We start from the raw sequence: 13,051 nt of genomic DNA, 5'->3' as shown, positions 1-13,051 counted from the left end.
GATCAATTATGCAAGTGCATTGAGTCTACACGTTAAAATGAATTTTAAAATAGACTTAAATCACCTCGATGAGTTGCTTATTTCGTTTTGTTTTTCTTCCTTTTTTCAAAGTAGAACACGAACATTTAAACTGCTAATAACATAATTGGTGGCCGTGAGGACGACCCAATGCCAAGTGTCACATTGGACCGTGAGTCCCGGCTTCTGGATCTTCATGGATCGGATGAATCGATCTACTCGATCAAGAATGATGGATCAAACTTCACGGATCGGGAGGCGGCATTACGGAATGCGCCATTGCGATGGGAAGCTCAAATATCTGATTGAGCCCATCCCACCAAACCCAGGCCCCACGGCTGAAATTAACGAAATCGACAAGTATAACGATTTCGCCATGGAAGCGGGTGCGGTAAAGAACGTACTTATTTTTGCAATGGAATCCAATTTGCAGAAACGCTTCATAGCTCAAAGTGCAAACAAGATTTTCACTACACTCACTAGGGAATTCTCAAAAGCACCGAGAATCGTGACCTATGAGCTTACCACTCGCTTCTTTGATGCGAGACTCTGAAAGGGCCAACCATTAGCCCACACATTCTCAAAGATGATTGAGAATGTCGAGAAGTTGGAGACCTTTGATTGTAAGATCAGCGAGAACATTGTTATTGACCGCATACTTCACTCACTCCACGATGGTTATTCGCAATTTAGAGCGAATTACTATATGAATGATTTGAAGAAAACTCCCCATGAACTGCACTCCCTCCTCGTACAGACCGAGAAGGACATGAAGTTCAGTGGGAGCATGAAACAGGACGTTCTCGTTGTGTCAAACAAGGGCAAGGGTAAGGGCAAAGTTCAGCCAGGCCTAGCAGTAGGCAAACCGAAGTTTAAGAAGTCGGGATCAGGTAAGAGTGGGCCTGGTGAGGCAAGTAACTCATCACGCGCGACAAAGAGCAAGACCGAAAACATGGAATGCCATCATTGCCACAAGACTGGGCATTGGAGGCGTACATGTCCTGTTTATCATGAGGACATAAAAGCAGGTCGCGTTAAACCTGTTGGTATGTCTTCTCCTTCTACTTTTATTCATATGATTGAGATTAACCACGCAAGTTACGGAACTTGGGTACTTGATACTGGTTGTGGTTCTCATCTGTGTAATCATGTGCAGGGCCTCCGAAATCTCAAGCCTCTCGTAAAGGGTGAGGTTGACCTGCGTGTCGGGAATGGAGCAAGAGTGGCTGCCGTCTCGAGGGGAACATATGTGATCCAGCTTCCTAGCGGATTTGAGTTATCATTATATGATTGCTATTATGTACCCAGTCTTTCGAAAAACATTATTTCAGTTTCTGCACTTGACAAACTTGGTTTTTCATTTGTAATAGAGAATAATACTTGCATTTTCTCTTTACACAATATGATTTATGGCAAGGCAGTCTCCATGAATGGAATTTATGTTTTAGATCAGACCACCGAAATATTACACGTAGTGAATAAAAAGTTAAAGGTTGGTGACAAAGATCAAACGTATCTATGGCACTGCCGTATGGGACACATAAATGAGAAACGCGTAAAACAGCTCATTAAACATGGATCTATCTCGGCCTTTGATTTTCAATCATTTGGCACGTGTGAATCATGTCTCATCGGTAAGATGACTCGTATTTCCTTCAAAGGTGTTGGAATGCGCGCTGCTGACCTATTAGGGCTCATACACACGGATGTATGTGGTCCTATGTCAATCACCGCACGAGAAGGCTATAGGTATTTCATCACTTTCACGGATGATTTAAGTAGATATGGCTATGTCTACTTAATGAAGCACAAAAGTGAATCCTTTGAGAAATTCAAAGAATACCAAAATAGGGTACAGAACCTACTTGGTAGAAAGATAAAAACACTACGTTCAGATCGTGGTGGCGAGTATCTTTCTCACGAGTTTGATCAACACCTTAAAGACTGTGGGATCGCCCTACGCTTAACTCCACCTGGAACACCTCAAATGAATGGTGTGTCCGAACGGAGAAATCGAACACTACTTGATATGGTTCGATCCATGATGAGTCACACGGTGTTGCCCGACTCGTTGTGGGGTTATGCTCTTTTGTCACCGCTTCTAATACTTAACCGAAGTCCGTCTAAAGCTATTGACAAGACTCCATATGAACTATGGAAGGGAACGGTCCCCAACTTGTCCTTTATACGGGTTTGGGGCTGCGAGGCTTATGTCAAGTGGAGACCTGAAGATAAGCTCGGCCCGCGATCGGTCAAGACATACTTTATAGGTTATCCTAAAAGAACACGTGGTCATTACTTCTATTCGCCAACCGAACAACGTGTTTTTGTCGCGGCTAGTGCAACATTCTTAGAGAAGGAATTTCTCGAGAATGCAAAGAGTGATAGAACCTTCGACCTGTCGGAGATTCCAGAACCAAATACCGAGCAACTATTGGAGGAACCTATTCCTTCAATCCCGGCTGCGATTAACATTCCCGAGGAACCTAGGAGGTTGGGAAGAGTCTCTATTCCTCCGGACAGATACATTGGTACGGTCGAGGAACATGACATAGATGACATTCTACTCTTAACGAGTAGTGAACCCGCAACCTATAAAGGTGCCATGACCAGTTCTGACTCAAAGCTATGGCTTGAGGCCATGCAATCCGAGATGGACTCCATGTATGAGAACAACGTATGGGATCTTGTTGACTTATCCGCTAAGGTTCGTCCCCTTCAATGCAAATGGCTTTACAAGATAAAGCATTCTCAGGGAAGGTCAACAAGATATCTACAAAGCACGACTAGTTGCTAAAGGTTTCACCCAAGTGCCAGGTTTGCACTACGATGAGATTTTTGCACCCGTAGTCATGCTGCGTTCCATTCGGATTATCTTAGCGATTGCCGCTTTTCATGACTATGAAATTTGGCAAATGGACGTGAAAACCGCCTTCTTAAACGGTTTTTTGGAGGAAGAGTTGTACATGGTACAACCCGAAGGTTTCATCGATCCAAAGACATCCTAAGAAAGTGTGCAAGCTTAAGCGTTCCATTTATGGACTTAAGCAAGCATCAAGGAGTTGGAATCATCGCTTCGACCAAGTGATAAAAGAAAATGGATTTACTCGATCGGTCGAGGAACCATGTCTATATATCAAGTCGAGTGGGAGCAAGATTGTCTTCCTAATATTGTATGTTGACGACATACTCCCGATTGGGAATGACATACCTCTCTTAACTTCGGTGAAAGTATGGTTGAAAAACCATTTCCAGATGAAAGATCCGGGAGAGGCACAAAGAATTCTAGGCATCCGTATCTATCGAGATAGATCACGACGGATGCTATCTCTCGATCAGAGTCTTACATAGACAAAGTCCTAGAGAGATTCAAAGATGACTAACTCCAAGAAGGGTTCCTTCCGATGTCTCCGGGGTGCATTTGAGCAAGTCTCAGGCACCAGAGACACCGGAAGAAAAAGAGCGCATGGCACGGATACCTTATGCCTCGGCAATAGGATCTATCATGTATGCCATGATATGCACACGTCCCGACGTGGCATATGCATTGAGTATGACAAGTCGATTCCAACAAAGATCCAGGTGAATCACATTGGTTGGTCATCAAGAACATTCTTAAGTACCTACGGAGGACTAAAGATTGGGCATTGACTTATGGAGGCGAACAAAAGCTATGCGAACCGACGCAGATGCTAGCTTCCAAACGGATCGTGATGACTCGAAATCTCGGTCCGGATTCGTTTTTACTCTTAATGGCTGCGATCAGTGGAAGAGTTCAAACAAATCACACGGATTCTACGACCGAGTCCGAGTACTATGCCGCGTCTGAAGCTACAAAGGAAGCGATATGTATGCGTCAATTCTTACATGGGCTATCTGTAGTGCCTAGTTCGAATGACCCGATCACCATCTATTGCGACAATAGTGGTGCCATCTTCCAAGCTAAGGAGCCAAAGTCTAGCAACAAGTCTAGACATGTACAACGGAAAGCTCATCTAATCCGGGATTACGTGGAGCAAAAGGCAGTAGTGATAGAAAAGATTGCTACAGATGATAACATAGCAGATCCTCTCACTAAAGCATTACGACAAGATAAGCATGAAGGGCACGTAAACTCCATGGGAATTAAACGTGTTCCTAAGTTGTAGTACTCTTTTATGGATTAGATTCATTCGCTTTTGTACCCTATACAACATCATCGTTCTGATATTTTATATATATTTTGTTTTTCATGTGGATTTGTACGACAAATTTTGAACACCACAAAGTGAACTGAACGAACATTATATTTTTTTTGGTCCTTAATTGCCCACATGAGCTGATAACTCTGGCAATTATTTTGTGACGTTGGTTGATGGTGGGTTCAACTAGCCATAAGTCAACAGGTTGACTGACCAATCACAGAGGCGATTTATACGGATATTTCGTAGGACACAATTGTGACAACGACGTGGAGTCCTAAATGTTTTATAACATTCGGTGCCCGGTCGTGGATAGGACCTCCATGGTGATCCTAAGAGTCGATTCTTTTGACTATCGACTGTCTCTTGAGACTAAGGCAGATTTTGGGTGACTTTGGTTTCTTTCTCACGGTCATCCGTAACAGGGGGCCAAGTAGATTGTTTCTGGGTCATTTCATGCCGTGCTTAGATCGGAAGGAGTTCGAGTTGAAGGAAATATTCACCTTTATCAGTACTCGATATTTCTCGGGGCCACTCGAGGAGTCAGAATCGCATGGCCATGCTCGGATACGGATTCGTTTTATCGCTAAGTTACTCTCTAGTCGGGGAAACCACTCTAGATCCAGATCGATTGTAAAATACGACCTTTGTGGATCCAGATCTGCAAATTGTTTTACATTGAGTGGGAGAAATTTTAAATGAATATGAGAATCGGTTATCGCACATACACTTGTACGGACAAGTGGGAGTTTGTTGGAGCTGTGTCCTCCAGTTAGTGCGGATAACGTCATTGCACATACACTTGTACGGACAAGTGGGAGCTTGTTGGGGCTGGTGTCCTTAACAATTAGTGCAAGGACTTATAAACCTCTAAAAGGATCAAAGGGCATACTTTTGGTATTATTATCGGTTGATCCACGTTTATCAATAACGGTTGGCTTGCTAGATAAGTTTGACGTTATTGTCATACAGATGGCGGTGATCAACTGGTCCCTAAAAGTCACACCTATAGGATACGTTTGAGTGATGTGACGGTATGAAAATACAGTCATGTAGATACCAAATTTGACTAACCAGTTAGTCTGAGTTATTTGACTAATTATTAGTCAAAATGTGATGTTGAGATATTTTATTTAATACGGATTAAATAAAAATGGCTAAGACGAATTAAGCGGTTAATTCGTAAAATTGAATATAAGCGTTTTATATTTAATTAATGTATATTGAATATAATTATACAATACTGTTTGGTCGGACATGTATTAATAATTCAACTAACCCGTATTATTAGTTGATGCCTTAATTTCCGATAACCGATAACAGTTTATAATGAAACCGCGTTATACATACTTAGCGAATTATGGACCGGACCACGAGTTTAAGTGAAGAGGAAATGAAAAGCCCATTTCTCTCTTACTCACTCGGTTTGGCCGAGCACATCATAGACAAAAGGAGAGCTTCTCCTCTTGTCTAACCTAGTTATTCATTTGCTAAAAATAATTAGGGTTTTGGGAATTGTGCCTCCCGAAATTCGGATCTCTCATCCAACACAAACTCACAAAACAATCCCCTCGATATTGCAAGGCAATTAGGGGATTCTCTCTAGCACAAGGGCATTACTCGGACATCTTGGGTGCAACAATTAGGAGGAGATCTACCTTGATCTCTCATTGCCTTTTGCACTAGGACCGAAGGTTATTTCTATATCTTTATCGTTTCATTATGTTTTTCGTTTTATGACTATAATCACATGTAAATTTTGCGTTATAATCCTTTAATTAAAGGGTATTATACGGATATTACCCTACAGTCCTGGTAAGGCACTTGGGGTATGGGAGTGTTACACACTCGGTCGAGTGCTTGGTGGCACTCGGTCGAGTGCTTGGTGGCACTCGGTCGAGTGACTTAAAACAGGAGCTGGTGTAAAAGACCAGCCACCACTTGGTCCCTCTCTCGGTCGAGTGAGGTTCCACTTGGTCGAGTACTCGGTGTACTTGGCCGAGTGCAGCGTTAGAAATTATGAGATATTACAACGACACCACTGACACTTCCCCATGAAAGGCGCGGGTGTGTGAGGAGTGGGAGAGGCATAAGGTTGTGTCGTGGGAAGATGGAGTATTCCAGCTGAGGTGGTCTGTTTTGGTGGATGACGGTTATGGGAACGATAGGTGGCAGTGAGAGCAATGGTGGGGAGAGGTGACAAGATAGTGGCAGTGAGAGGGTTAAGAAGGTCGTGGTGTAATAGTTTTTCATGTAAGGTATCAAAGGTTATTATGGTATCCCGGGCACACACAGCTTCAATGACCGGCCGATAAGTCGCAAAATCGAGACCATCAAGAACATGGGCAATGATGTCTTCATCATCCATGGGTTTCCCCATGTGAGCAAGGTCATCCGTAGCAGATTTGATCACTACTACAGAAATCATGAAGGACATCGGACTTCTAGACACATGGACATCGGATTATAGGCCGATGTAGAGTTCAGTCCCGTCCATATGGGGTGTAATGGACATCAATACTATATATTAATTCCAGAAACCAAGGGACTTCAAGGTAATTAAAGAAATCTATACAAATTAATTATACTATATAGTTTTAAATCGATAGCACCGTGTGATGGACCTGATAAAGGGACCTCAACGTAAATATTATATAATTTTGGTTAAAAGTATAATATAAAGATGCCTTGATGAAGAAAATTTATGGAAATTACATTAAATTAAAGTAATTAAATTTAGAAAACACAAGAATATAGTGATTTTCCTTAAAATTAACATGCCCCACTTATGGAATTAATTAGTATCATCATATAATTTTACATTAAATTAAATGTAGTAAAAGTAATAGTAGCAGCAACGAGATTAATAAAATTAACGGTATTAATGTGGGGTAGTGACAGTTATAATAATGATAGTGAGAGTAGTGAAAGTAACTACGAATGTAGTGAAAGTAACAGGGGTAACAATGAGAAAAAGTATGAACAATTAAATAACCAATCCACTCAAAGAAATGTATTTTTTATATAAATATAGGTCGGATAAAATTAACGGGAATAATGAATTTAACAAAAAAAATAGAGGAATTAGTAAAAGAAACAATAGTAACCACGGGAGTAGTGAACGTAATGATATTAAGAAAGAATGTCGTGAAAGTAATAATATTAATAGAGGGGTAGTGAAAGTGTCTCATAATTTGAAAATAAATTTTATATTTCATCATAATTACAAGATATGTCGTAGAAAAATATATATTACAAATAGTAAACGTGCGAGTTAGATAACTGCAACATAGTTTATTTCATTGAAAATAAAATTTAACGGTAAATAGAGGTAGCCCGGGCGAAGCCGGGCACCAAATCTAGTGGGACTTTAAACCGATGTCCATTAATATATGCACATCGGATTTTTAAATATATCCGATGTCCATATGAGTAATGAACATCAGATTTTAACATTAATCCGATGTCCATATGTGTAATGTACATCAGATTTTTATAGAAAGCCCATGTCCTTTGAAGCTAGAATTACATCGAACTTTTATAAATCCGCTGTCCTTTATATTGTTTTTTTTTTAAAAAAATTTGAAAAGAGAAGGCCAATTCATATTGCATTACACCAATTTGAATGCCAAAACATTAATACAAAACATGCCAACTGCCATTCAACCAAAATGATCGATTTCAATTAATAAAAACCGCTCCCAATCAACATACAACGCAACCGTCTCCGTCATCCGAATTCAACAACTAACGAACAACAACAAAGGGCATAACAAATCCCAGCCAACATAACATATGGTCTTGCAGATCATGTAATCAGTTTTTCAAAATGCAACTACCTAATACATTACTACGCTAGCTAGCTATCTACGGCTAGATATTGAGAAAATAGTTCGCCCACAAGTCCCGAACCTCATCTAATTCTTCTTGTGAATATGGCGTGGTGTCTTGAAAAACCTGTAATGCATATTAATGACAATGGGGCAGTCAGACATGGCCTCACAAGGGCAGCTTCATATAAGCTAATAATTAAGGGCATTCCTGAAAAACCTGAAAACATAAATATTTTAAATCTATGAACTCCTACATTGACAATATAAGATGAGGGCATTCCTGAAAAATGATCTCTCTTCCTTGCTTAAAAAAAAAAAAAAAAACACATACGTTCAATAAGATACAGCAGACAACAACAATGGAATCAAATCCCTACACTCTTTTGTGATGGTGAGGAGGAAGTTACTACATACCTCTCAGACATTAGAACTTAGAAGAATGTAGAAGATCAATTAAGCTGAGTGTTCCATCAAGGTTCATCATTGTGTCTAATATCAACACTCTGTGAAATGGATTTCTGCAACAAGTTCGATAAAAATAACTTAATTATCTCTGAGTGTTGCAAAAATACGGAACAAAAGATAGATTCCCAAGCTTTGCCAGGCTCAAGATGTACCAAACCAAAAATCACATATAGATATATCCAGCGAAGGAACTGTTGAGTGTAGCCTATAAAACAATTTAAGTAGACCAGGCCTGGAGTGTTAGTGTTTTCTTCATTAAGCTTTAGTTAAAGTAAGACTTCTCGTAACATATTGGAAAACATGAGACGAGGTGGACTGGTATGAAAAATAGAACCTAGAATGAAGAATAACATAGTATAAAGAATAAAACCACCAGAATGAACGCATCATCGATTCGGATTTTTTCTTAGGTAATCCGTGCAATAGAGTAACATTCATGACTTCAAGTGGTAGCAAAGGCAGGGTATGAGATCCCGAGGGTAAGTTATAATATGAGGGAGGATCAAAGACCAACAATTGTATAGGTCACTCACTAATTTTAAAAAAGCTCGTGCAAAGTCGCGCTTCGAACATCTCCAAAGACTCACATTGCACCTGAAAAACAACATTTAGAGGAAAAGCATTAATCAAAATACAATTTGTCACTCAAGAAGAAAATCAAAACCCTCGAAATTGTATGATAAACAAAACTGAAATAAAAAAGTATTGAACCTAAACTTAATGCTCTTAAGACCATATGAGAAATAGAGACAAAAGGTAACTAAAAATATTCAAATGCCCTTCCATTTGCACCTCCTTTTGCCAATGTCAGACTTTTAGTCAACAACAAAACCCCATGTGATCCCAATTCAACATTTCTCCCATCCGGCCATTCAAGAATATACTCAAAACCCTATCTTTTCCAAATGAAGCAAACAAGCAAACAATAGAGTTGCAACACCTTTATCATCGTGCTGATGTTTAAGGCTTTAGGCAAAGATGCGAAATTTAACTGCTTAGAGTTAGAAGATGCTATAGAAGTAAACATTTTCCCCACATTACACACTATACAACCCTTAAAACACTAAAGTACTCAACAGCAAGTGTGTTAGTGTTAAAGATGCAAATTTTTTTTTTAGTGATTTTTCAAGAATAAGTAACTTATGGGGTTAATAGGATTTGAGTGGATAGAGTAGAAAGAATAAAGCTTTGACACCAAAACCAATAAACATTCGTTTTAGCACACACCCGAAGAATCCACCATTTGAATGTGCTATACCTTCAATTCTTCAAATTGGTGTAATAAAAAAATAGTAACCAGGTCATGTTAGCAAAGGGTTAGTGGAGTAGCCTAATTAAATTTCATTTTATACCACACATATAAAATATAAATGAGGTAGCTCATTCAAAATTATAGCAAAATAAGTAACAAACAAAGATCCTGAATGTTGAAAAGGTTCACACATATGAACTAACACAAAGGAAAGACAAATTTCAATTTGAAAAACCATTGGATAACTCACCTTTCTTTCAATTTTTGGTCATGAGTTCTTCGGCATGGACCTGATACACGGTTCATGTGAAAATATTTTAGGATTAGTGCTTAAAATGACAAGATTGATAAGCATATTCAAATTATATGATAAATGAATCAATTATACAACAAAAAACAAAATGGGTAAAAGGGGACAAACTGACAATCAAAATGCTAATTAATTAAATGGTAGATGAAGAGTTGGAGAACAAAGATGTTCTCAGCTAAGTTCGAACATGATTTTATACTTGAAGTTGGAGAACAAAGATGTTGGCAATGGAAATTTGACAAGAAAAAAGAAAACCCTAATTTAATTAGCATGTACCAATATCAACCAATACACCAGCAATTCAAACTCAAAGATCAAAATTTTCAATTGAAATAATGAACAATAAATAATACTCGAATTTAGGAACAAAATTAGGGTACAAACCTGAGGAGAAAAGACGCGAAAACGCAGTAGTTGGCAGTACAGTGGCTCGTCGTGGTGCGCGATGGATGGTGGTGCGAGGTGGACGGTGGCGGCTGGCGCCTTGGCGACGTGATGGATTTAGAGGGTGTGAGACTGTGAGGGATGGCGGAGAGAGTGAGAAATAATGAAACGAATTAGGGATTTGGAGTTTGTATATATGACACGGATGATTGAATGAGCGAGTTTTTCTTTTAAATGGTGATAGTCTTATTTGCTGCGTTTTTGGGTTTTTGATCGGGTTTTGAAGTGAAGAAGCTAAGGGATGAACGATGAGATAGAGAAGAAAGGGATGAGTAAGCTAAGGGTTTGGGTTTGGGTTTGTCTAAAAAAAAGAATGATATGGAGTAAGTATAATAGATTGACTCAGTATGCTAGTAAAAATAATTTGGGGCGGGGGAATTGTTTTCATTTTGCGCCCAAATTGAGGATTATATGGACATGGGTTGTAATTTAATCCGATGTCCATTATAATGGACATGGGTTGAAAATAACAACCGATGTCCATATAATATAATTACATCAGACTTTTATAAAAATCCGATGTGCAAACTTATTACATCTGTTTTTTCAAAAATCCGATGTCCATCCACTGATGTCCTTGATGAATTCTGTAGTAGTGGATGGCCTGCATATAGTCAGTGATATCTTGGGTAGTCTTGGTGATGCTCTTACGACAGTTCTGGACTTTTAAGTTATGACCACGAGATGGGTTAGCATACGTGGAAGACAGAGCTATCCAAATTGCGCGAGACGTTAATGCTTGGAGCAGAAGGGGGGTGATCCTTTTGGAGATGGTACCACGAAGGGCACCACGGATAAATTTGTCCTGATGGAGCCAGGTTGAGTAGGCGGGATTTGAAGTTTCCTTCATGTCCATGACAACCGTTTTGGGAGGAGGAGGATGACTCCCATTAAAAAACTTTAATAAATCATAGCCTAGAAAAGATCGGTAATTTGAGTGGACTAACCTCGATAATTTTGAGAGGTAGGTTCGGGACATTGAGAAAAATTGACGATGATAAAGGGGGACGAGGCATCCGTAGAATTCGGGATAGTAGCACTCGACATGATGAATTTTTGTGAGAAAAATTAGCAGACAGAGGAAAGCAAAGAGACGAAAAATTGAGGGAAATGGAGATCGTTATAGGTTCGATACCATGTGAGAAAATAGAATATATTCAATTGAATTAGAATGAATAACAAGGCATCTATATATACTAGTGTACAATCTAGGGTTGAGCTAGAAGATTAAGATAATTACAAAAAATACAAGACTTGGAAAATAAGCAAACAATATACGGAAGAATATACAATGGAATAATATCTACGAGATCTTGGTATTTTCCTTAATACACACAACTCTTGTGCTCATCTTATTTAGAATTTAATTACATTCTTAGTCACTTAACTCAGCACCTTCTCGACCGAGCACCTTCTCATGAACTCAAGAAATGGGCGTCTTGACTTTAGTTTTCCTTTGAATCAGGTGAACCAGGTGAATCGGGCATACTACTTTCTTTCGCCGACACCGGCAAATGGTTCTTCTTCCCCTTCCCCCTGCTCTTTGCTCTGGAGCGAGTGAAAGAGCTTCATAAATAATATAGGGGTGAGTTGACTATTACGGACGTAGCAATTTTGATTTTCATTTTGGTGTTCTTAACAAAAATTGCTCCGTAATCAACAAATCCCCCTTATACTAAAAGAATAAGAAATCTTAAAGTTTTTCCGCCTAAATGAATTATTCTATAATTGGGCTTTGAGCTTCATTTTGTCAGGCTTATAACTGGGCCATATTGATTGAATTCCATACAATAAATAATTCAATGTCATTTAAAAAAGGGATAATATTTTTTCAACTTGCATATAGACAAATTAATAGAATATTCTTATTTTGTTACATAAATGAAATTGCACTAATTATACGTATGATGTGATAGAAATATTTTTTTACTTTTATTTTTAAAAATAAACATGATGGTCACAAACATTTTTTTAGCAAACATTTTCTAATTAATTCTCTAATATCTCTATCTAAAAACTGCGCAAATGCGCGGGATCTATACTAATATTCGTATTAACCAAAAGAAGACTTTTTTCGGATCAAAATGCACAGGGTGCAAGCGTCATATGCAAGAATTGTTGTAAAATTATTACTTCTACTATAAAACTATAAGAATAAAAATAGTCAAAGCGAAGAATAATCTTATTAGTAAATCATCAAGCAATACAAGGTATGACACGTGGAAATAAAAAGCAATACAAAAAAATGCATTTAAAAAATAAGAGAAGTCGCAAACAATCCAAATGAAATTAAAAGAAGTAAAAAAAAAGTAAGTATTATGTTTTGGTCGGACGTCGGATCTTTTCCATGCAACATATGAACACCATATCATGCGCATGTGCTTCCAAAAGAGGACCAAAAAGCCTCCGCAGTTCAACTTCCCACAGCAAATGCCACTACCTCCCCCGCACTTTTCCCCTCTATATTTGCAACTTGAAAGAGGATCTGCAAAATATTATTATGATCGATTTTATACTTTAACAATAAACGCAAACTTATTAAAAATGT

General features: G+C 38.7%; 1 protein-coding gene and 1 long non-coding RNA gene across 2 annotated transcripts in view; both read right to left on the bottom strand.

Moving 5' to 3' along the window:
• The window catches only part of LOC141652765 (uncharacterized), a 275,045-nt gene that overhangs the window by 146,550 nt on the left and 115,444 nt on the right, over positions 1–13,051 (bottom strand). The window lies entirely within an intron of this gene.
• LOC141652019 (uncharacterized) lies at positions 7,904–9,057 on the bottom strand. The gene is made up of 3 exons (XR_012546938.1): positions 9,031–9,057; positions 8,447–8,550; positions 7,904–8,156 (listed from the first exon to the last, which is right to left on the bottom strand). It is a non-coding gene; the product is annotated as an uncharacterized LOC141652019 (long non-coding RNA).

The sequence above is a fragment of the Silene latifolia genome, chromosome 4 (genome assembly GCF_048544455.1).
Source record: "Silene latifolia isolate original U9 population chromosome 4, ASM4854445v1, whole genome shotgun sequence".
NCBI classification, from domain to species: domain Eukaryota; kingdom Viridiplantae; phylum Streptophyta; class Magnoliopsida; order Caryophyllales; family Caryophyllaceae; genus Silene; species Silene latifolia.
The sequence above is the reverse complement of the archived record's forward strand: the minus strand, read 5'-3'. Positions and strand labels throughout refer to the sequence as shown.